This window comes from Cervus canadensis, chromosome 23 (genome assembly GCF_019320065.1).
Source record: "Cervus canadensis isolate Bull #8, Minnesota chromosome 23, ASM1932006v1, whole genome shotgun sequence".
Taxonomy (NCBI): Eukaryota; Metazoa; Chordata; class Mammalia; order Artiodactyla; family Cervidae; genus Cervus; species Cervus canadensis.
Window position 1 is genome coordinate 20776431 of NC_057408.1, and position 22616 is coordinate 20799046.

Genomic DNA, 22616 nt, shown 5'->3' on the forward strand with positions numbered 1-22616 from the left:
CATATCATAGGGAGAGAAAGTCTAGAGGCAGAGCGAGAGCATTCTAATTGTTTTGAGTTATAGGGCCTGAACTGGGATGCTGTCCAAAGTAAGTCTCTTAGAGTGATCGACAGAAGACTGAATGGAAATGAGGAAGCTTACACACATATAAATTTAAAAAGAAAATCTTTCATCAGAAAGATTATTAGTTTATTATAGCAGAACTCAAAACCCACCCTTGGGAAAGTTCAAGGACTCGTTTCTGGAGATAGGCTGAATTCATTTGCTCAAGACTTACTGAAGTCGACCATGTGTCAGAAAGTACTTCAACCCTCTGTGAACAAAGCAAAACAACAGACCAGGCAGGTCATCACTCAAGGCAGGATCCCTGTTTTCTATCGAAGTCCTAGTCCCTGTGCTCACTGGAGAAGACCGTGAGCCTCCCGTTTCCTCCCACAGTAAGATTCCAAAATTCAGCAGACTTAGTGGGAATTTAGACTAAACTAATGAGATGTATTATTAAGCCAAATCTTCTCAAAGCAGATGGTTCCTATACAAATTGATCAATTACTATTCAACACACCACACATCCTCACTCTGCCAGATTTTCAAATATGCAATTCCATTTATAGTTTCTACTCTCACTCAAATTCTCAGATAGTGGTTGTTCCTTAACTAAAAAAAAATAAAGTTATCTTCAATTTTACCTATATACATACATACATATATACATATGTATATAGTGACCTTCAAAGAGTGATCCCTGGAAGAAAAGTTATGACCAACCTAGATAGCATATTAAAAAGCAGAGACATTACTTTGCCAACAAAGGTCCATCCAGTCAAAGCTATGGTTTTTCCAGTTGTCATGTATGAATGTGACAGTTAGTTACAAAGGAAACTGAGCACCAAAGAATTGATGCTTTTGAACTGTGGTGTTAGAGAAGACTCTTGAGAGTCCCTTGGACTGCAAGGAGATCCAACCAGTCCATCCTAAAGGAAATCAGTCCTGAATATTTATTGGAAGGACTCATGCTGAAGCTGAAACTCCAATACTTTGCCCACCTGATGTGAAAAACTAACTCATTGGAAAAGATCCTGATGCTGGGAAAGATTGAAGGCGGGGGGAGAAAGGGACCACAGAGGATGAGACGGTTGGATGGTATCACCGACTCAATGGACATGAGTTCGAGCAAACTCCGGGAGTTGGTGATGGACAGGGAGGCCTGGTGTGCTGCAGTCCATGGGGTCGCAAAGAGTCAGACACGATTGAGCGACTGAATTGAACTGAATGCCATGATCTTCAATTTTACCTATAAAAAATTATTAACTCACATGGAAGCTATCCCTAAAGAAAATCCCTACTATTAACTGAAATACTCTCTGCTGAGGTTTAAAAAGAAAAAAAAAAAGATGCAGCAAAAAAACCAAAACATTCATACACTTTTTAATAACAATAAAACAAATCAATAGCAGCCTTCTGATGACACCTGGTGGCCATTTCTCAGAGGAACTATTTTCAGCATTTTTAAAAAAGTGTTTCAGAAACTAGTAGAGAAACATGACCGGTTATTGGACCACTTCATACGCTCGCTTTACTGTGGGCAGCACGCATGAAGTTTTCCCCTTCGGTTCCACTTTCACTGGCCGCACCCTGACCGGTTCCTGCCATCCGCCCCTCTCCCAGGGCGGTCTGGCCCACACTCGCGCAAGCTCCCCACTAGCAGGGTGAGGCCGCCCCCAAGAGAAGGCCGTGCTCTGTGCCCACCCGGGCCGTCCCACCCCATCCTTCCTGGACCGACCCAAGGGCTGCCGGGAGGTTGCCACGCACCGGCAGCAGGCCAGAGGCACAGGCACAGTGGGGACGTGCGTGTGGCAGGCAGGCACTCACAGAAACTCCCCCGAGTCTCTCCCCCTTTGTCTTCAGGCCTGGAAGGACAAGGCAGGGCACGTAAAGCGGCCCGCAAGCCTGCTCCACGTGCGACGGTGACGGCTGAGCGAGAACAAAGGGAAATCAGTGGGCTACTCAGATCTCTTCCTGAACCTACCATTGTCTACTGCACTTTTTACTGAAAACACGTCTCTTACCACTAGACTATCACTAACTTAATACAGTACCACCACGTCCAGGTGTTGTCTGTTAACGAGAAACTCAGAAGCATTAGTTGCCATTCATCAATTTCTGAGACCACAAAATAAACTATCTGATGCTGACAGAAATATCACTTTCTATGAAAATGCTTACAAGTTGAATAACATCTTCCATGAGAAAAGAGTATAACTTACACCCTAAAAACCATTTACTACATAACACTGGAGGCAGTTTACCACAAATAGGTGTGTAATATAGTTGTGGTTTATTCACAATTGGACCAAAACATGAACGCCTGGGTCCGATGATAACACCCACCTCTTCACTGTCCAACAACTGGCTGCAAGGATTTCCTCAGTTATGTTCATACATTTGTACCTGTCCCCAATCAGATAAATTCATGTGGTGTTTTAAAATGAGTGCACAAAATCCTCTGACACTCCTTAAAGGGTGGAGCTAATCCCCTCCCGTTGGTGTGGCCTGGCCCTGCTGACCTGCTGGGAAGGGACAGAGCGGAGTGGAAGTGAGGGTGTTCACCTCCTAGGAGGCCCCATGCCTGTGGCTTGCTCCCTCCTTGCCCTCCGTCTGGGGGAGCAGGAGCCCTGCCGAGCATACACCCTGCAGCCGAAGCTGGGGATGCTTGGGGGTGGGGGGTGGAGAGGAACTGAAGCCTCCTACCCAGAGCCAGAAGGAGCAACTGCCGACAGCAAGCAAGTGAGCTGTCCATCCGGAAGAGGCTCCTCCAGCCCCAGGTGAGCCTTCAGATGACTGACTGCAGAAGCAGAAGCCCCAGGTGAGCCCACTCTGAAACCCCTGACGGACAGACACTCACTTTAAGCCCCAAGATTTTGACGTAATTTGCTTCAGGGCACTATACTACTGGGAAATCCCATGGACAGAGGAGCCTGGCAGGCTACAGTCCCCACAGCATCGCAAAAAAGTCGGACACGACTTAGCAACTAAACAACTAGTATAATGCCCTTTCTCTCTCTCCCACCTTGTCAGGAATAGACACAGCTCAAGTGCACCACCTCCTGTATATATATTTTATACATAATTTCCTTTTCTCTATGCTCCAACCTTTAACAGGAATCTTCTGTATTAACATGAGAGTATTAAGCTACTACACAGGAGGAGGTCAACAAATGTTAAGAGAATTACACTTTGAAATGCATATCAAGACCAGAATTCCTGTCAAACATGTGTAAGAAGATTTTAGAACTTAAGACAGTGACATTTACATTCATGCCTCTCCCACTACCAGAATCAGATCATTGATCATTACAATGAAAAAGCAGTGTAATAAAATCAAGAGTTACTAAAGAGATGAGGTAGAGAGAGTTTTACATTTAATTTGTATAGAATAAAAGAAAAGTTAAACTTCCCGAAAGACCTGCTCGTGTTAGATGACGGTTTTCATTCTCAGAGGCCCCTAGAACTATTTGGACCACAGACCTGCCTCAGAGCTAACGGTAACCAGGAGCTCCTTGCCAGCTGGGCTCGGGATGATAGCAGCCCACAATCTAACATTCCCCCAACCTGCTGAGGTGGCCCATGTAGTAAACACATGGAGAGCCACAGGTCATCGAGGCTAGGCACGTCACAATCCTTCTGGGCCCGGAGACAGGTAACTCCCTCACCTCCCACTAGCAGGACGCATCTGAGCTCAGGAGTTGCCGGAGTCTCTGATCACAAGACCTGTGCCTGATTAAGCTTCGCCTCCAAAGCATCTCACACGCATGTCGAGCTTAATCCTAAAGAGAACCTTCCCAGGAGGTCCAAAGACACACTGAAGACAGGCAGGCCCGAGCTATGTGCTCCTGAGCCCAAAGGTCAGCACAGGGTAAAATATCAGACGGAGAAAAAGTTCTCACTCAAGTCAGAGAAGAATACTGTTTCTATTCCAGGGTGAAAGTGAAAGTGTTAGTCCTCAATTATGTCTGACTCTTCGTGACCCCACGGATTGTAGCCCTGCAGCCCCTCTGTCCAAGGGATTCTCCAGGCATGAATACTGGAATGGGTGGCCATTCCCTTCTCCTGGGGATCTTCCCGACCCAGGGATTGAACCTGGGTCTCCTGCACTGCAGGCAGATTCTTTACCATCTGAGCCACCAGGGAAGCATGGTCTGTTTCAAACATCTGATTCTGTGTGCAAATTAAAAAACAGAATATTTCTTAAGTTTTGATTGCATAAAACAATCACTAAAAAGTCATACCAAGAGGCAGAATAAGTAGATCATCATCCCTTTCATTAGCAAAGACAGGCACCTTTCCAACACTGCTCATGAAGATGTATTAATACCAACAAAAAACAAATCACAGGACAAAAATAAACTATAAAATTAGCTCAGCCTTCCTACCTGGCTATTTCTTTTTTTAAAATCTTCCTACACGTCAAGTACTATTTTCCAAATACGTTAATTGATCTAGTAATAGTTAATTTTATGACTATCTTACATCAACCATCTCTAACCAATGTACCTTTTGTTGCATGAAAGATTTCATCTGGAAAGTTAAAATTTAATATATCTCTTATAAATCTTTCACTAGTATTTCTAATTGTTTTGATTTTTTAAGAAAGGAAATTGTTACTGGAATAGAAAAACAGTAAAGAGAATGAAGCTTCTATGAGTAAAGTAGAAAATGAAACAATTCAATGCCACTAAAAGCAGACACACAGAATCACTTGTATCCCATGCCATTTGAAAAGGTTGTTTTATTATCAATGTAACTAATCACAATGAAACCATCTCTTACAACTAAAGACATTATAATGAATTTTCTTTACAGCTACAGAGAAATGGGATTTGCTGTTTCACATCAAATAGAACAGGCTGTATAAATTCTTCTTCCTATTTATTGTAAAATATAATTTCATCTATAAAATCAGTCATGAAATATTAAAACTGAAACAACAGAATTTATATCCTTTACTTAATTTAGTTTAAACGGTCTATTCACTAAAAAGGGGGGAGTGGGTACATGTGACAGAGCCCCTACTTCCTCATTAAGTGTTTCCATTAGACCCTTTATTTTCAAGAATTTATAATGCAGCCATAAAGAAAAGCATTCTATAATAAAAGTTAGTACACTTTACTAAATTTTCCTTTCATATTATTCAAAAGGCAAAAGAATAAAGCACATAGCATACGAATGCTGAGGAAGGGAAGACAAGTAGGAGGAAAAAATTAAAGAAACACAATAGACTGACACTGAAAATGTAAAATTCCAGTAAAAAAAGAAAAAAAAAAGTGAGGTGGCCCAAGTATTCCAACAACACACTGCAGGACACATGGCAAATATTTAACTTTTCTGAGCCCTAGTTTCCTCATTCCATGTAAGATTTCTACATTCCATGAGAAAAATCTCTCACTGATAGTAAAAAACTGGTGACCACTCAACAAGAAGAAAAAGAATGAAACTGTTTTTCATTCCAGCAGGAAAAATATGAAGAGAAAGGCTACTTCCAAAATACAAATATGAAAGAAAACAAACTTTAAAAACAGCTAAAACACATTCTACACTGATCTTGCTTAAGATTCATCAAGGTCCACTGAGAAGAGATGAATTAATACAGTGACTAATCAAAGAACTGCCAGGGAAAAAAAGACAAAAACTACTAATTTTGGAAGAAATCTGGAAAACATTAATTCCAACTGTCAATAAGCTAACACATGATATAAAATTATCATGCCTCCCGATAGCTGGAATATAAATTATTAGGTACCAAAGACCTGAGTGTTAAGAAAGTATATTTAGAAAAGAGAAAATGTCAGTATTAAATTTTTAAAATGGATATAATTCTAATCAAGGCTATTTATCTAATAAGGTTAATAGTTTCCCACACACTCACACTGGATAGTGAAATTACAGGTAATTTTTCCTTCTTCTTCCTGGCTTTTTTCTATATGCTTTCCTACATATATTACTTTGGGAGGAAGACTATGGGGGAAGCTTTAAAAAAGTCCCTACACATGGTTAAATAATGGAAAATGATGATTCCTCTCAAGAAAGGAAGAGCAAGCCCTCAGGTAGAAATACATTTATGATTGTGGTTCTTGGACTAAACTGAGAATCAAAATACCACAAATAAAAGGAAGGTTAGGGGGTGACTTGCAAAAACCAGAGATGTTTGGGGTCTAATCTTAGTCAAACACCCAGGGATACCAAGAAATCTCCCTGTGGCCACTGGACTGCCCACTAAACTCAGAAAGGAGACGGCGGCCCGGTAACAACCAGCACAGGCGGCACCCACATCTTGGCTCCCGTTCCATCCCCACTGAATAGACCCTGGGCTCCTGAGGGCCGGCGGGGTCCAGGCCTGAGGCACCGTAGGTACACGACAATTAAGTACCGTTAAATGTAGGAGTGAAGAAGTCCATGTTGATGACTGGAGACAGAGGCAAGCAGACAGACAAACGGATGGACTGACAGGGCAAAGGCACGGCTCTGTTTAGAGCAATGCTGAGGACCAGCTGGTAAACGTGGACAGAGTGCAGGGGACAGAAAATCATTTGACAAAAACTGTATCAGGCAAGATGGATGCCAAGTCCAGGGGGGTAATTTTGATATGCAGAATATCTGAGTGGCGTTAAACCATCTCCCTACACTGCTTATTTGCTGCAAGGGAAGATGACAAATTGAGTAACTGCACAGTGGCTATACCAGCTACATCTTGCAGGGGAGATCAAAAGTAACCTCCGAGGTGAAGGTGGACATGGGCTGCCCGCAGACAAGCACCCTGAGGAGGGCAGGACGCCTGTGCTCACTGCAGCGGAAAACGGCGAACCTGCAGCTAACCGAGGCGAGACAGCGGACAACACGGAGCGAGGAATGCGTTATTCGAAGATGAAAAAAACAAGTGGGGAGGACTGCATTCTTCACAAACGTCAGTGTCATCACAGACAAAGACAGACTGTGGAAGCGTTCCAGATTACAGGAGGCTGCGGAGACATGTGGCAACCCACTCCAGTATTCTTGCCTGGAAAATTCCATGGACAGAAAAGCCTGGCAGGCTACAGTCCATGGGCTCAGACACGACTGGGCACACACACAGACATGACAACGAAATGTGATATGTGTTCTCAGACTGGATCCTCCGGTGGCAGGAAAACGTGCCATTAAGGGCATCCTGGGTCAGCTGACCAAATGTACGGGCTGCACAGATAGCTGGTAAGATATTCCTTCCAGGTACATCTGGGAGGATGTTTCTGGAAGAGACAAGCATTTGAACAGCAGACTGAATAAAGAAGACCTCCCCTCACCAGTGTGGGTTGACAGTGCCCAACCCACTGAGGGCTGGAGTAGAACAGAATGATGGAGAAGTGGACAGAGGGCAAATCTGCTTTTTCTCCCTGAGTTAGGACATCCACCTTCTCCTCTGACATCAGCGCTCATGGTTTTTGAGCCATCAAACTCAGACTGAATTGTCACCAGCTTTCCTGTTTCTCCATGCTACAGAGAGATTATGGCACTTCCAAGCCTGGATATCCACACTGACCAACACCTACAAAAAAAAAAAAAAATACCCTCTGATATGTATCTGTATATATCCTATCAGGCTTCTGAGGTGGCGCTAGTGGTAAAGAACCCACCTGCCAATGCAGGAGATGTAAGAGACGTGGGTTCGATCCCTGGGTCAGGAAGATCCCCTGGAGAAGGGCAAGGCAACCCACTCCAGTATTTCTGCCTGGGAAATTCTATGGTCAGAGGACCCTGGTGGGCTACAGTCCATGGGGTCACAAAGGGTCGGACATGACTGAAAGTGACTTAGCACACAGCATGCATACATCCTATTGGTTCTCTTTCTCTAGAAAACCCTGACTGATACAGGTTTTGGTACAGAGAATGGTTCTAGACGAATAGGATTCTCCCTTAAATTGGAACCAAGGTTTCTGGAACTGACTTTTTTTTTTTTTTCCCATTTATTTTTATTAGTTGGAGGCTAATTACTTTACAATATTGTAGTGGTTTTTGCCATACACTGACATGAATCAGCCATGGATTTACATGTGTTCCCCATCCTGAAACCCCCTCCCACCTCCCTCCCCATCCCATCCCTCTGGGTCATTCCAGTGCACCAGCCCTGAGCACTTGTCTCATGCATCTAGCCTGGGCTGGTGATCTGTTTCACACTTGATAATATACATGTTTCGATGCTGTTCTCTCAGATCATCCCACCCTCGCCTTCTCCCATAGAGTCCAAAAGTCTGTTCTATACATCTGTGTCTCTTTTTCTGTCTTGCATATAGGGTTATCTTACCATCTTTCTAAATTCCATATATATGCGTTAGTTATGTATTGGTGTTTAACTTTCTGGCTTACTTCACTCTGTATAATGGGCTCCAGTTTCATCCATCTCATTAGAACTGATTCAAATGAATTCTTTTAATGGCTGAGTAATATTCCATGGTGTATATGTACCAACAGCTTCCTTATCCATTCATCTGCTGATGGGCATCTAGGTTGCTTCCATGTCCTGGCTATTATAAACAGTGCTGCGATGAACATTGGGGTGCACGTGTCTCTTTCAGATCTGGTTTCCTCAGTGTGTACGCCCAGAAGTGGGATTGCTGGGTCATATGGCAGTTCTATTTCCAGTTTTTTAAGAAATCTCCACACTGTTCTCCATAGCGGCTGTACTAGTTTGCATTCCCACCAACAGTGTAAGAGGGTTCCCTTTTCTCCACACCCTCTCCAGCATTTATTGCTTGTAGACTTTTGGATAGCAGCCATCCTGACTGGCGTGTAATGGTACCTCATTGTGGTTTTGATTTGCATTTCTCTGATAATGAGTGATGTTGAGCATCTTTTCATGTGTTTGTTAGCCATCTGTATGTCTTCTTTGGAGAAATGTCTGTTTAGTTCTTTGGCCCATTTTTTGATTGGGTCATTTATTTTTCTGGAATTGAGCTTCAAGAGTTGCTTGTATATTTTTGAGATCAATCCTTTGTCTGTTGCTTCATTTGCTATTATTTTCTCCCAATCTGGGCTGTCTTTTCACCTTGCTTATAGTTTCCTTTGTTGTGCAAAAGCTTTTAAGTTTCATTAGGTCCCATTTGTTTATTTTTGCTTTTATTTCCAATATTCTGGGAGGTGGGTCATAGAGGATCTTGCTGTGATTTATGTCGGAGAGTGTTTTGCCTATGTTCTCCTCTAGGAGTTTTATAGTTTCTGGTCTTACATTTAGATCTTTAATCCTTTTTGAGTTTATTTTTGTATATGGTGTTAGAAAGTGTTCTAGTTTCATTCTTTTACAAGTGGTTGACCAGTTTTCCCAGCACCACTTGTTAAAGAGATTGTCTTTTCTCCACTGTATATTCTTGCCTCCTTTGTCGAAGATAAGGTGCCCATAGGTACGTGGATTTATCTCTGGGCTTTCTATTTTGTGGAACTGACTTTCTAACAGGGCTAGATTTAAAGACACTAATGCCTACTTCCAGTAGCAAAGAGGGTACTGATAGCAGTCTATGGTGTGAACAGGAAAACGCTGTCCCAAAGCCCCACCAGACACACAGGCCTGCCCAGCTGAGTGCCTTCCCTTCCGTCAGAACCTTGTGGATTAAGCACACTCGTCACGTGGACAGTATATCCCAAGTATGACAGAAATACAGCAGTGGCCTTCAATAAAGTTACATAGCACAAGAAGGATTTTTAAATAAGTATGTGTTTTTAGCAAGTGTTTTAAGAAAAAAATGAGATACTAGCCTATGACTCCACCTGTGTTACTTCTTATGGCAAGGCTAAGTTTGAAAAAATTAAAAATAAAATTAGGTAAAATACTATGGCATAAAATATAGCAAAAACAATGAAAAACAACTAAAGTATGGAAAACTCTGCTTACATATATCTTACTCACTTACTATTTTTTTAATTATATCCTAAGAAATCAATTAAAATAGTTAAGAGTTCTCTGCTCTAAATGTGTCAGTAAATCAGGGTAAATAAGAGAGGTCAGTCCCTGCCCCACCACTGGCAAGCCTTGAGAGGCGGCCTCACTCACTAGTTTTCACACATGAGCACTGGCACCTCGATGACACCTCTCAGAAAACACTGTGGCCAACGAAATGTCCTAACTCTATATACTGAGAATTAAACATTCTGAGAATTAAATAAGAGAATTATATACTGGGTTGGCCAAAGAGTTCATTTAAATTTTCTGTAAGATCTTGTGGAAAACCCCAAATGAACCTTCTGGCCAACCCAATATGTGGAGAAGGACTACAAAATATTAATTTTCTACATATTCAAAGCTTTCCTTTAGATTTGAGTACCGCGGCTTCCCTGGTGGTTTGGATGGTAAAGAATCTGCCTGCAGTGTGGGAGACCTGGGTTTGATCCCTGGGTTGGGAAGGTTCCCTTGGAGGAGGGCAGGGCAACCCACTCCAGTCTGGAGAATCCCATGGACAGAGGAGCCTGGCGGGCTACAATCCACATGGTTGCAGAGTTGGACAGGACTGAGTGACGAAGCACAGCACACACACAGCAGCTAGAATCACCCTAATGAGAAGCTAGCACCCTGCTACCATAACCGCTTTAAGACGTGGACATGGCTCAATACCATAACCACTGTAAGAAATGGACTTGAACAGGCTCCCACACAGGTTCACATCTCGCTCCTGTAACTCCCCAGGCCGGTGCTCCAGGTAAGCAGGTCAGCAGGCAGGCTGCTCCTGGCTGACTCTGAGATCCTGGCACTTTCCATCCCGATGCTCTGCCTCAGAGCTCACCCATTCTCTGCATCCCACTGACAGAAGCAGCAGAGAGGCAGGGCATTGCCTCTTTAAAAGCCTTGGCCCCCAAGTGGCATCTGCCACTTCCACTCATTCCTGCTTCGCTGCAAGAAAATCTGAACAATGTCCCCTGGGGCCGTGCATCTGGCCCGTGTGGAAGGGAAGGCCTGAGTTACATGGACAGCTAGCCATCTCTGCCACCAATCCAAAAATTATTGCACGACTTGTCATTCTACCATTAATGAAGGTTTTTGGTCTTTATTTGTTGCTGTTGTTCAGTTGCTTGGTCTTTATAAGACTTTCCAAAACCTGGTTTGATAAATGCAGCTGTCCCTTTAAGAGCATACTTAGAGCCATTAGTTCCACATTTGTAAAATAAAGAGACATACAGACAATATCAATCATTGGCAAATTTAACTAATCATCAAAACATGAGTCCTTTGGGCCTACACGTGAGAGATTCTAATGTCTGGGGTGGTGACCAAACCTGTGGTTTTAAACAGCTCCCTGGTTGACTCTGATGGGGAAGGTTTGGGCCCACTGGCTAAAAGTCCTCCTAACCTCAAGAAAACCTGTATACTTAACGCACACTCACCAGACAGAGCTGAGGTGGAGAGGAGAGAAAAAAGGCGAGTCAGGAGGGAGAAAAATGTACTGCCCTCAACAGGGCCCCCACACCAGATTCCAGTCTCGTTTGCCTACCTTGCCACACATTATTCCAAAAGTGGCTTTCAGCAAACACTGCCTCAATCTGCCACCCTGAAATCCTAGGGCTTTAAACACCACCCCACGGGAAGCCAGATTATGGACCCTGAAGATTCTCAATGAAAGCCACTCAATCTCATTTTCTGAAAGACTATAATTTCTACCACCTCTGCTTGAATGATCTGAATGTTCCAGACTATTTTTAGACATACATTACACCTTAGTTTAAATTCTAACAGTTTTATAATTTTATACGGTCCTATAAACCTGTGATTCCTCATTCTGTAAGAACTGATCTAATAACGATATATCAAATTCTGATCCCTAATTCACAGTAATTCACAACTGAACTGTACAGTTGGGAAGGAGTGGTTTGTTGCTTGTTGCAGGTCTAAAACTCATGGTTTTCATTATATTTAGTAACTGACAAGCAGGCTAGGCTTTGGTTACACTGGAAGATCATACTGGTGTTACTCCAACTGTGTTAAGCAATGTCTTTTCCCAAGGAGGTTTCTTATTACCTTGCTTGTTTTCATCTAAAACTACCTTGCTTTTTAACAAAAGGGGGAATGTCCATCATATAAGGGAAAACAAAAGAGAAGTGTGAACATCAAATACACTGAAAAGCACTGAGAATCAGGACTGAGATTGTCTCACTTTAGCAAAATACAGCTGGAATGAGAAGAGCTGAAGCACCTAAACTCCATCTGAAGAGGCCTGCACGCCACATGCCCGTCAGGGACCTGCGACAAGCGCTACGTGAGTCTGAAATGCAGACATCCCGCTACGGAAGGACTCTCGCGGGCTGTCAGCTCCTTAGTGAGGGGCTGGCTCTGCTAGAAAGGATGACATTACATAATTACAAATGCTTGACAGTTCCCATGTTTTAGACAATTTCAGCACTCTGAATATCAAACAAAAATAGTAGAGCTATTTGGTTCCATAGGACATGTAATTTGACTTAGGTCTTCTAGAACCATCTTTTTGTTGTTCCTATACTTGCTCATTTCAAGAAGCAACTGTCAGACCATGATGGCTTAAATTAAGGTTTACAGCATAAGTAATGTTTATTTAAAAAACAGTCCTCATAATATGGGATACATATGACACTGCAAAAAAAAGTTATCAAAGTTAAGAAAAAAAAAAAATAGGGGAAGGCAGATTTCTCAAAAGTGCCCTTCTTAGCAACCTAAGCAAAGAAGTAATGGTTTCCTAAATCCTACAGCATGATATGACCACTTCCTAATGAAATGGAAGATACAATCCTTAGAATTAAAAACAAAACGCAATTACTTTTCCTGCTTTCAAGATCATCATATGCTAGAATAATAAAGGCAGGTGTGTGTTAGTGGCTCAGTCGTGTCCGATTCTTTGCAACCCCATGGCCCTAATTTGTATTTCTCTAACTGTTGATACTGGGCTTCCCTGGTGGCTCAGTGGTAAGAATATGCCTGCAATGCAGGAGACACGGGAGATTCAAGTTCGATCTCTGGGTCAGGAAGATCCCCTAGAGAAGGAAGTGGCAACCACTTCAGTATTCTTGCCTGGAAAATTCCATGGACAGAGGAGCCTGGCGGGCTACAGCCCGTGGGGTCACAAAGAGTCAGACACAACCGGGCACCACACACAGTCATGTACTGAAAAGAGCTGTTCTCACTTGTGACTTTCCTGTTTACTTTATTGATGGTTTCTTTCAATAAACAAAAGTTGTTGATACGAATGTTGCCAAACATCAATCTTTTCCTCTATGGTCTGACCTACTACGATTTGTTTAAGAATCTCTTCCCTCTAAAAGAGTTAACAGAACTAGTGCCCTACACTGTCTTCTGAAAGTTTCACAGTTCTGCCCTCTATTTGTAAGCCTCTGATTTTGGTCAATGATATGAATTAGACAAGGGCCACAGTCACAGCCAACAATTACTAGACACCAAATGTGCCCCAAGTGAGCTAGTGGTAGGTGTTAAATCACTACTTTATTGAGGTTTATACTGATCTCTCATTGAGGCAAACAAAAAAATGGACATTGTCAACAGGAAAACTTGGAAGGTTTTAGCAAATTAGTCAGAATATGATCCCCAGCCACCATATTTCAGACAGAATCCTTAAAAACCCCAAAAGGCAGATGGGAGGGAGGGGACATAGGCATACCTATGGCTGATTCATGTTGATATTTGGCAGAAACCAACACAATTCCGTAAAGCAATTATCGGTCAATTAAAAATGAAATGTTTTTAAAAATACCCCAAAAAACTCAATGTCGTCTTATTCTTAAAAAAAAAAAAGAAAGAGCAAGAGAGAGTTAAGCATTGGGGAAAGTGTGGGAAAATATGAATTCTCAATTGTACTGGCTGGCATATAAACCTTTACAACCTTTCTAGAGGGTCATTTTACAATTGATAGATCCGAAACCTTCAAATGTGTATCTTCTCTGAGCTACCAATGACTACAGAATTCACCCTAAAGAAATAACTGGACAAAATACGTGGTTAAGGATATGTACCATGGACATCTTTGCAACGGAAAGAACCGGGAGCAACCCAATACCCAGTGACAGGCACTGGTTAAAGATGAAGCTGTTGCGGCACGCCCACCCTGCAATTCTGTGCAGACTACAGAGCTGCACTGACGTGGGGAAAGGCTCACAGTATTCTGGGAACTTACAAAAACAGTTAACAAAATGCACACATAACATTCCTTTACTCATACGTATTTATTGAGTGCCTCTTTATGTCAGGTACCAAGCGAGTTACTGGTTAAAGAGAAAGAGGTCTGTCCCTGCCTCCTTGCAGCGTCCAGGCCCGGGGAGGAGACAAACCAGGCATGTATCTTCCAGCTGACTCGGGCTGGGACACTAAAGGCACACACATTTCGAAAGCAAAGCCAAGTTACAGGTGGAGATGTGTAATACAGCCAGCAGTCTCATGAGCCAGGAGTACACACGCCCCAGCGCCCCGGGACAGCCAGGGGTGAGCAGCGGGAGACGGGGAGCAGTGAGGCCGCGCTGACCATCCAGCTCCCACGACAGTGCTCCAGGAGGAGTCCAGGAAACACAGCCGATCCTGGAAGGCTGTGCGCTAGAAAACACACCTGAGACAGATCGCAGAACCAGAGCAACACAATTCCAACAAACAGCCTCCCCGATTGCCAGTTCAAGACAACACTGACTGAGGTCACAGACAAGTCGCTGAGCCAATAGCTGGTGACCTCCTGCTGTCCGAGTCTAACAAACAGCAGCGAAGCCGCCCAAGAAATCTCCCACAGTTCACATCAACCTCAAAGGATTCTGACAAGGGATGTTCATTTATTTCAAACTTATGCACCAAAATCAGTCATTAGCAGGGTCAAAAATTATGAAGAGAAAATGTTTAACCTGAGAGCAGAAAAATGTCAGACATCACCTCAACCAAGAGGTCAAAGGTAACATTCACCACTGATAAGACACCCCGACATCACGTGCACTCCAGTGTGAGGCACTGATGGCAAACGTCACCACTGGGGTATTCTTGCCCAAAACCCTCGACTTAATCCTGAAAGAAGAGGACACAAATTCAAACTCACTAACAGTCTACAACAGAACTGACCAGTACTCTTCAGAAGCGCCAGAGAATTGATGCTTTCAAACTGTGGTGTTGGAAAAGACTCTTGAGAGTCCCTTGGACTGCAAGGAGATCAAACCAGTCCCTCCTAAAGGAAATCAGTCCTGAATATTCATTGGACGGACTGATGCTGAAGCTGAAACTCCAACACTTTGACTGCCTGATGCAAAGAGCCAACCCATTGGAAAAGACCCTGATGCTGGGAAAGATTGAGGGTAGGCGGAGACGGGGACAACAGAGGATGAGATGGTTGGATGGCAACACTGACTCAAGGGACATGAGTTTGAGCAAACTCCGGAAGATAATGAAGGACAAGGAAGCCTGGCGTGCTGCAGTCCACGAGGTCACAAAGAGTCAGACACAACTTATCGACTGAACACCACCACCACCACCACCACTCTTCAGAAGTATCAAAGTCAAAGAATATAAACCTAAAAGGAACTGTCACAGATTGGAAGAGACTGCGGAGACATGATCAGTTCAGTTCAGTATCGTCGCTCAGTCGTGTCCGACTCTTTGACCCCACGGACTGCAGCACATCAGGCCTCCCTGTCCATCACCAACTCCAGGAGTTTATTCAAACTCATGTCCATTGAGTCAGTGATGCCATCCAACCTCTGTTGTCCCCTTCTCCTCCCACCTTCAATCTTTCCCAGAATTAGGGTCTTTTAAAATGAGTCAGCCCTTCACATCAGGTGGCCAAAGTATTGGAGTTTCAGCTTCAGCATCAGTCCTTTCAAGGAATATTCAGGACTGATTTCCTTTAGGATGGACTGGCTGGATCTCCTTGCAGGAGACAGGGTAACTATGTGCAAAGGAGGTCCTGGACTGAATCCTGGACCAGGAAAAGGACATCAGAGCTAAAACTCAAATACTGTCTCAACAGCTTGGTTTCAATAACTACGCTCTGGTTACATAAGATGTTAACATCAGGGACCTGGCTAGAAGGTTATAGAACTCTCTGAACTATTTTTGAAATGGTTCTGTAATTCCAAAATTATTTCAAAGTAAAAAGGGTTTAAAAATTATTTAAGATGAGAGATAAAAATGTACAGGGATCACTCATTAACTCTAACATAAAAATATACTACCTATTCCAATAACTGTGCTTAAAATAAAAAAACAAACAGCTATTACAAATAAGGCTTCACCAGAATAAATGGCAATTATTCAATAAAAATCCATGAATGGGATAATCTAGAGAGCAGAGTAACTTTCCAGATAAATGACATACCTTATTTTCCCCTTTACTTTTTTAATTCAATTTAGATTTTTTTTAACATCTATTATAAGCAAAAAACCTGTGTTTGGGCCTGATAAGATTTTGATATATAAGAAAAGAACATTTTAGTACACCAACAGAAAAGCATAGAAAAACGACACTGGACATAACTTTTTCTTTTTTTTCTGGACGTAACTTTTTACTCCCAGACAATCCAGCAGTCAGTCTGGACACCCTTTTTGGTGTGAATGTTGGTAAGACTGGGGGCTCTCACAGCTGAAGTGCATCCCTTTCAATAGTAAGTGTCTCTGACCACTAGAATCATCTTCAACAATTACCCCTGAAAATGCCAAAATGACTCTAGAAATACTCCATGTCTAGTCCTTTTTATTTTCACCTAATCAGATGATGTTGGTGCATTACTGTTTGTAATGAATACAAGGGGAAAGGTGAGGCTGATGAAACCTGCACAGGTTTACTTGCTCTCCTCTTACAAGAGATCAAAGGCAACATCACGTGAGACCAGGTTCCCAAAGTGTGGTCTCGAAGCCAGGAACTTCAACATCAGCCAGGACCTGTCGGAAGTAAGAATTCCCAGCCCCTGGGCACACCTGCTGAATCAGAGCCCCTGGGTGATGCCCAGCATCCATGTTTTTATAAGCCCCCCAGGTGACTCCTTAAATTTGAGAAATACTGATGCTTCAAAGAGCAGAAAGACTGGCCTGTAAACCAGGAGGGCTGATTCTAATCCTTATTCTGCCACTAATTTCTGAGATGGATTTGTCACTTAGCTTCTGTGGGGTTCAGCCTCCTCATCAGACAATGAGGGAATGAAATATATCGCTTCCACAGTCCTTATGCCCTCTAAAATGTTACAACTCTATGAAGCCCAAAAGTGAAAAAAAGATCCACAGCATCTCAATATTTCTTTTTCATCAAAAAGAAACAAAAGTTCTTCCTTTCATCATCTGGTCTCTGAGTCATATTTTTCATTATTTTAAATAAAGCTGCATAAACTTTGCTTAAATGAAAGTCATATAAACTCTGATTTTACAGTTTTCTATTTGTTCTATATCAAGTCTGTTTTGGAGGAGTTCCATATAATAACAAAAGTTCCAGGAAACCCTCACTACAGACTGAGTTGTAACTTCCGCCCCCCAACCCCTACCCCAAATTCATAGTTTGAAGCCCTAATGCCCAATGTGACAGTACTTAGAGATGGGGCCTTTGGGAGGTAGGCTTAGTAAGGTCATGAAGGCGAGGCTCCCAAGACGGGACTGGTGTCCTCCTAAGAGGAAGAAAGGCCAGCATGCTTTCGCTCTGCCACATGAGAACAGAGCAGGAAGGTGGCCACGTGCTAGCCAGGGAGCGCCCTCAGCAGGAATTGGCACCTGGATCTCGGACTTCTCAGCCCCCAGAACCGTGACAAACAAACGTCCGCTGGCTCGGCTACCAGGCCACGGTGTCTGTTACAGCAGCACAAGCCGACAAGGCACTCAAAGTCTCCGGCATGGGACTCACACACCACCTTACAGTTAAGAAGGGTGCTCCGCGACCTCTCACGAGTGTGAACAGATCGGAGGAAGCATTTAGCAAGCATGAATAACAGTAAGTTTTGTTTCCTAGACCTCTGGCCTAAGCTATACCAAGGTAAATATAAACTCTGTCTTTATTTTTCCTACATCTGCCGTTTATATCAGACACTGCACATACTTGGCTCTGTCCTGATCCAAGCTTCTATCAGCCTGATCCCAAGTGACCCCGGACCTTGGTATGATAACCCCACTATTCCTTCAGAGACCAAGAATATTATTCCTCCTTTTGTGTATTTAAAATTATTGTGACCTTATGTCAGCAATATGTATGTTTTCTATTTCAATAAGCTCTATGAAACTCAAAACCAAAATCATAATGCCTATTATTATCTCTTGCTATTCCACTAAACAGTATAAGGATTCAAGGAGGGTTGTAATTACCAAAGGTCTAAGCAAATGTTGTACAAGTGGGACATTATGCAATAATTCTTTCCTGGAAGAAGGAAATTAATTAGGAAAATGAAAAATTGTTGATTGGAAGACTCTTTTGTGCTGTATTTCATTTTTAAAAAGTACACTTTTTAAGTTTCAGTTTGGGAAGATAAGAATGTTCTGGAGGCAAATGGTGATGATGGCTACACAATGTAAACGTACCTAATGTCACTGAACTGTACACTTAAAATGGTTAAAATGATAATATATTATGTATATATCATATTACCACCAAAAATTGATATACTGATAAATTACATTGGGCTTCCCAGGTAGCTCAGATGGTAAAGAATAGACCTGGGTTCAATCCCTGGGTCAGGAAGATCCCCTGGAGAAGGGAATGGCAACTCACTCCAGAATTCTTGCCTAGAGAATCCCATGGATAGAGGGGCCTGGCAGACTACAGTCCATGGGGTCACAAGAGTTGGACACGACTGTGACTAACACACACAGTAAATTACGATACCTTTTAAGATTTATATGTAAAACATACTCCTTCATTTCAAGCCAAGTGCCACTCTCATTTCTTAAAATATTCGTGTAATAAACATTCTTGAGAAACACAAAATAAAAAAAGGTATCGGTCTTAGGTATTTTCATTATGACACGGCTTTAATTTATCCTCCTATTCGTGGATTTATAAACCGGGATTCTTCTCACAACCTGTGATACCTGAGAAACAGATCTCTTCTTTGACTGTCAGAGAGGGAGGGAGGAGAATCAGATTAGAAGAGTCTGTTTTATAACGGCTAGAGAGCTCTCCTCTAATAAAACCTCATTAGAATGAATGCTGGGGGAAACGTCCCATCAATCAAGGGAACCCCCATTAACCCTGGAGATCACACTCAAGGCTGCACCCTGCAGGCTCTCAGCGCTGCACCCCCGCAGTCACCACTCCCACTGTGGGCCTGCGCTCCATTTCAGCACTGAGCAGCAGGCACTGTATCTCTGTATCTGTCTCCACGACCGGCCCTGAAATCATCTCGGGCAACACGTTCATCTCTCCTTCACCTAGAAGGGTGTCTGACAGGAAGCAGGAAGTGTTTAAGTCAAGTCAGCTGTGCTTTGCTGAACAACAATGGAACTCTGTCCAATCTTGTAGTTTTTGTGCAAATTTGAAATTATTCGAAAATAAAAACTTTTTTTTAAAAAGACGGGCGGGGGGTACCAGTAGCACTGCGCTGTCCGCAATCATCACAACTGTCTCACATGTCACATCAGAAGACACAAGCTACTGGAGAGTCCTGCCCTAGTGTTCACCAGCTGCGACACTAGGAGGCTGTCACTTCACATGGAGCAAACTTGAAAAGGAGGCTTCCCTGGTGGCTCCTTGGTAAAGAATCCGCCCGCCAGTGCAGGCAGGCGACCAGGGTTCCAACCCTGGGTAGGGAAGATCCCCTGGAGGAGGGAAGTATTCTTGCCTGGAGAATCCCATGGACAGAGAGGAGCCTAGCGGGCTACAGTCCATGGAGTCGCACAGACTCGGGCACTAGTTAGTGACTGAGGACTTGAACACAAACTTGAAAAAGAATGAGTAACAAACATTTGAGATTGGAATCCCCGATGTTAACTTTGGTCAAGATTTAATCTTGGTCTCCGTTGGTGAAGAGAATATAATTCCTACTCTACAAAACTGCTGTGCTAAATAAAGCAGAGTATCTGTCAAACGAGTTCCTAAGGATGCTCTGATCATATACGTCCGGTCTTCCCACTGGACTAACACTTCAACGCAGGGCAGGTGCAGGCGGTGACCAGTTCCAGAGGCTCAAACTGTAAAGTTCTCCCTCGATCGGCGCCAGGGCTACCGTCATCTATAAAGGAGTCCCGCACATGTGCGCGTGGGTGCCCACCCCGCCCAGGCGTCCTGTTGCAGAGTTCCCCTGGAAAACAACTCCAGCCGTTCACACCGCGGCGCAGCCGACAGGGGTCAGCCGCTGCTGCGGCCCGCGGCGCCCGGCTGGGTCCCGGGTGAGCGAACGAGAGCACGGAGGACGCGCCCGCCGGCTGCACCGGGCGGGACCCGTGGCGGCCGGCAGCCCGGGCGGTCTACGTCCCGGGCCGGGCGGCTTGAACCCGAGCGGCCGGGTCCCGCGGCCTCCGGCGCTCCGCCCGCCCGGCGTCCGTAACGGCGGCGGCGCGGCTCGGGGAGGCCGGGAGCGCGCGGCCGGAGGCGGCCGGCACACGGCGCGTGCTGCGCTTCCCCGCGGAGCAGCCCGGCGAGGGGAAGCGCCGATCGCGGGCGGGGGGCGCGCGATCGCGGCCTTGGCGCTGACAGCCGGCCCGGCGGGGAGAGCCCAGCGCGGGCTGCGGGCGTGTGTCGGGGGCGTCGGGGCGGCGCCGGGAGGGACCGGCGAGCCGGGAGGGGCGGAGGCGGGGGGAGGGGGGCGGAGGCAGAGCGAAGGGCCGCGGCGGGGCGCCCGGCGCCCATCGGTCCGCGCCCCGGCCCGCAGGCCCCAGCCTCTGGGCCCCGCGCAGACGTCGGACGGCCCCCGCCCCCACGCCCCCCGCCCAGGCCGGGGGGTAGCTCACCTGTTTGCCGGCGGGGCCGCTCCCGCTCGCCCCTCTGACTGACTCCTCCGGCTCACCGTCTTCCCTCTGGGAGGAAGGGGCGGGACTTCCGGCTTCGGCGCTTCCCCACTTCCGGCGGCTACCAGGACGACTCTTTCGGGGACGGGGCGCCGGGCATCTTGGACAGAACCCCGGATCTTGGAACCGGGGTTAGTGAAGGGCACATCGAGTCCTCCCTCCCTGTCCCGACGGGCTGGCGGGCCTGTATGCCTCCCGCGTTCCGTCTGTTGCCTCCTGCCGGAAGTCACTGGGCTATGGAACAGGAAGTCCCGCCCCCTCCCCAGTGAGGAAAACGGAAAAATCCTAGAGGTCGGCTGCAAACCAGGGGAGACGCGGGTCAATCAGGGTGGACGACTGGCGGCGTCCGACCCGGAGGGCCAGGCGGGGTTTGCGAGGTTTCCCGACTGGATTCCTGCCGGACGGTCCGCCGCCCTCCCGACCCCGTGCCCACCAGTCCACCCCCGTTCGCCCGCCTTCGCGGATCCCGGGGGAGGCCGCCGCCCTGGGCCCGAGCTGGCCGAGCGCTGCCCGGCGCTCGTCTTGTGGGGACAGGGTCTCTCTGCCGCGCCGGGCGCGTGCGCGGCTCCAGGGACTCAGGAAGACCTGAAGAGCGCCTCAAAAAAAGGGATCCTCGGAGCCACGGGCCGAATTCCGGTACTAACGGGGAGGCAGAGTTGCCAAAGGTGGTTGTTGGACGGTTTGGCAAGAGAAACCGAAGACACCTCGGGCGTTGAAGATGTCCCCGCCGAATCGTTTTTATAAACGTGAAGAGCACAGCGCAAGAAGCACAGCACGACAGAGCCTAGTAGACACCGCCCCTCCTACCCCTTTTCGGGGAACTTCGGGCGACCTGAAGCTTACAGCCTTTTCTCAGGAGACTCAAAAGTCCGGATGGAGGACCGCAGCTTGAAAAGTGCGCGGGCAAAGATGCTCAGAGAGGAGCGGGCAGCTGTGCCGCCCCACTTGGGGTCAGTGTAAAGACAGAGCTGGCTAAGGAGTTTTGACTCTTATCTCGAAGATATAGGGAAGGAAATTTCCTAAATAATCAGCTTTATATAATTTTTAAGTAAGTGGAATTTTTTCAGGATAGTATTACAATGATAGGCTTTCTCAGCCTGGCGGATCAGATGGTAAAGACTCTGCCTACAATGCAGGAGACCTGGGGTCGATCCCTGGAGAAGGGAATGGCAGCCCACTCCAGTATTCTTGCCTGGAGAAGCCCATGGACAGAGAAGCCTGGCGGGCTACAGCCCCAAAGAGGGAGACACAACTGAGGGACTAACATTTTAACTTCTCAACCAAATCAACTCAAAGCCAGTTCCAGATCAGTGATTCTGAATCAGAACATTCAGGTGATAATCGTTTTTAAACACTGTCTTATAGAGTATCTTTCACAAACATTATCTGGTCAAATTCTTTTTGTAATCTATATGAAGCCTCATGTCTGTCACCCACAACAGGAAATTGCAGTTTAGAAGAGTCAACTATTCCCAAGATCACACAGCTAGTAATGGTGGAACTGGCCTCTAAACCCTACAGCCAGCCTTTTCCAGTCCACCATGCATCTTTTGGATGACAAGGTGATGAATTTCTCAACAGTTACAGTAGCTAACATTTTTCCATGTGGAGTAGACATTCTGTTGATTTTGAGTTCTGATTGATCTTGCTACCTTTCTTTTCTTACCTTGGGAATTTG

General features: G+C 45.2%; 1 protein-coding gene across 2 annotated transcripts in view; it reads right to left on the minus strand.

Moving 5' to 3' along the window:
• The window catches only part of ZNF407 (zinc finger protein 407), a 374140-nt gene extending 353134 nt beyond the window's left edge, over positions 1-21006 (minus strand). The window contains exon 1 of one of the 2 annotated variants that reach the window (XM_043444134.1): positions 20882-21006. The gene's annotated coding sequence lies outside the window, so the exon portion shown is untranslated. Of the gene's footprint in view, positions 1-7334; positions 7594-20881 lie in introns of those variants that run through there. The other variant, XM_043444136.1, reaches the window with a different exon arrangement.
• Positions 21007-22616: the final 1610 nt, after the last annotated feature.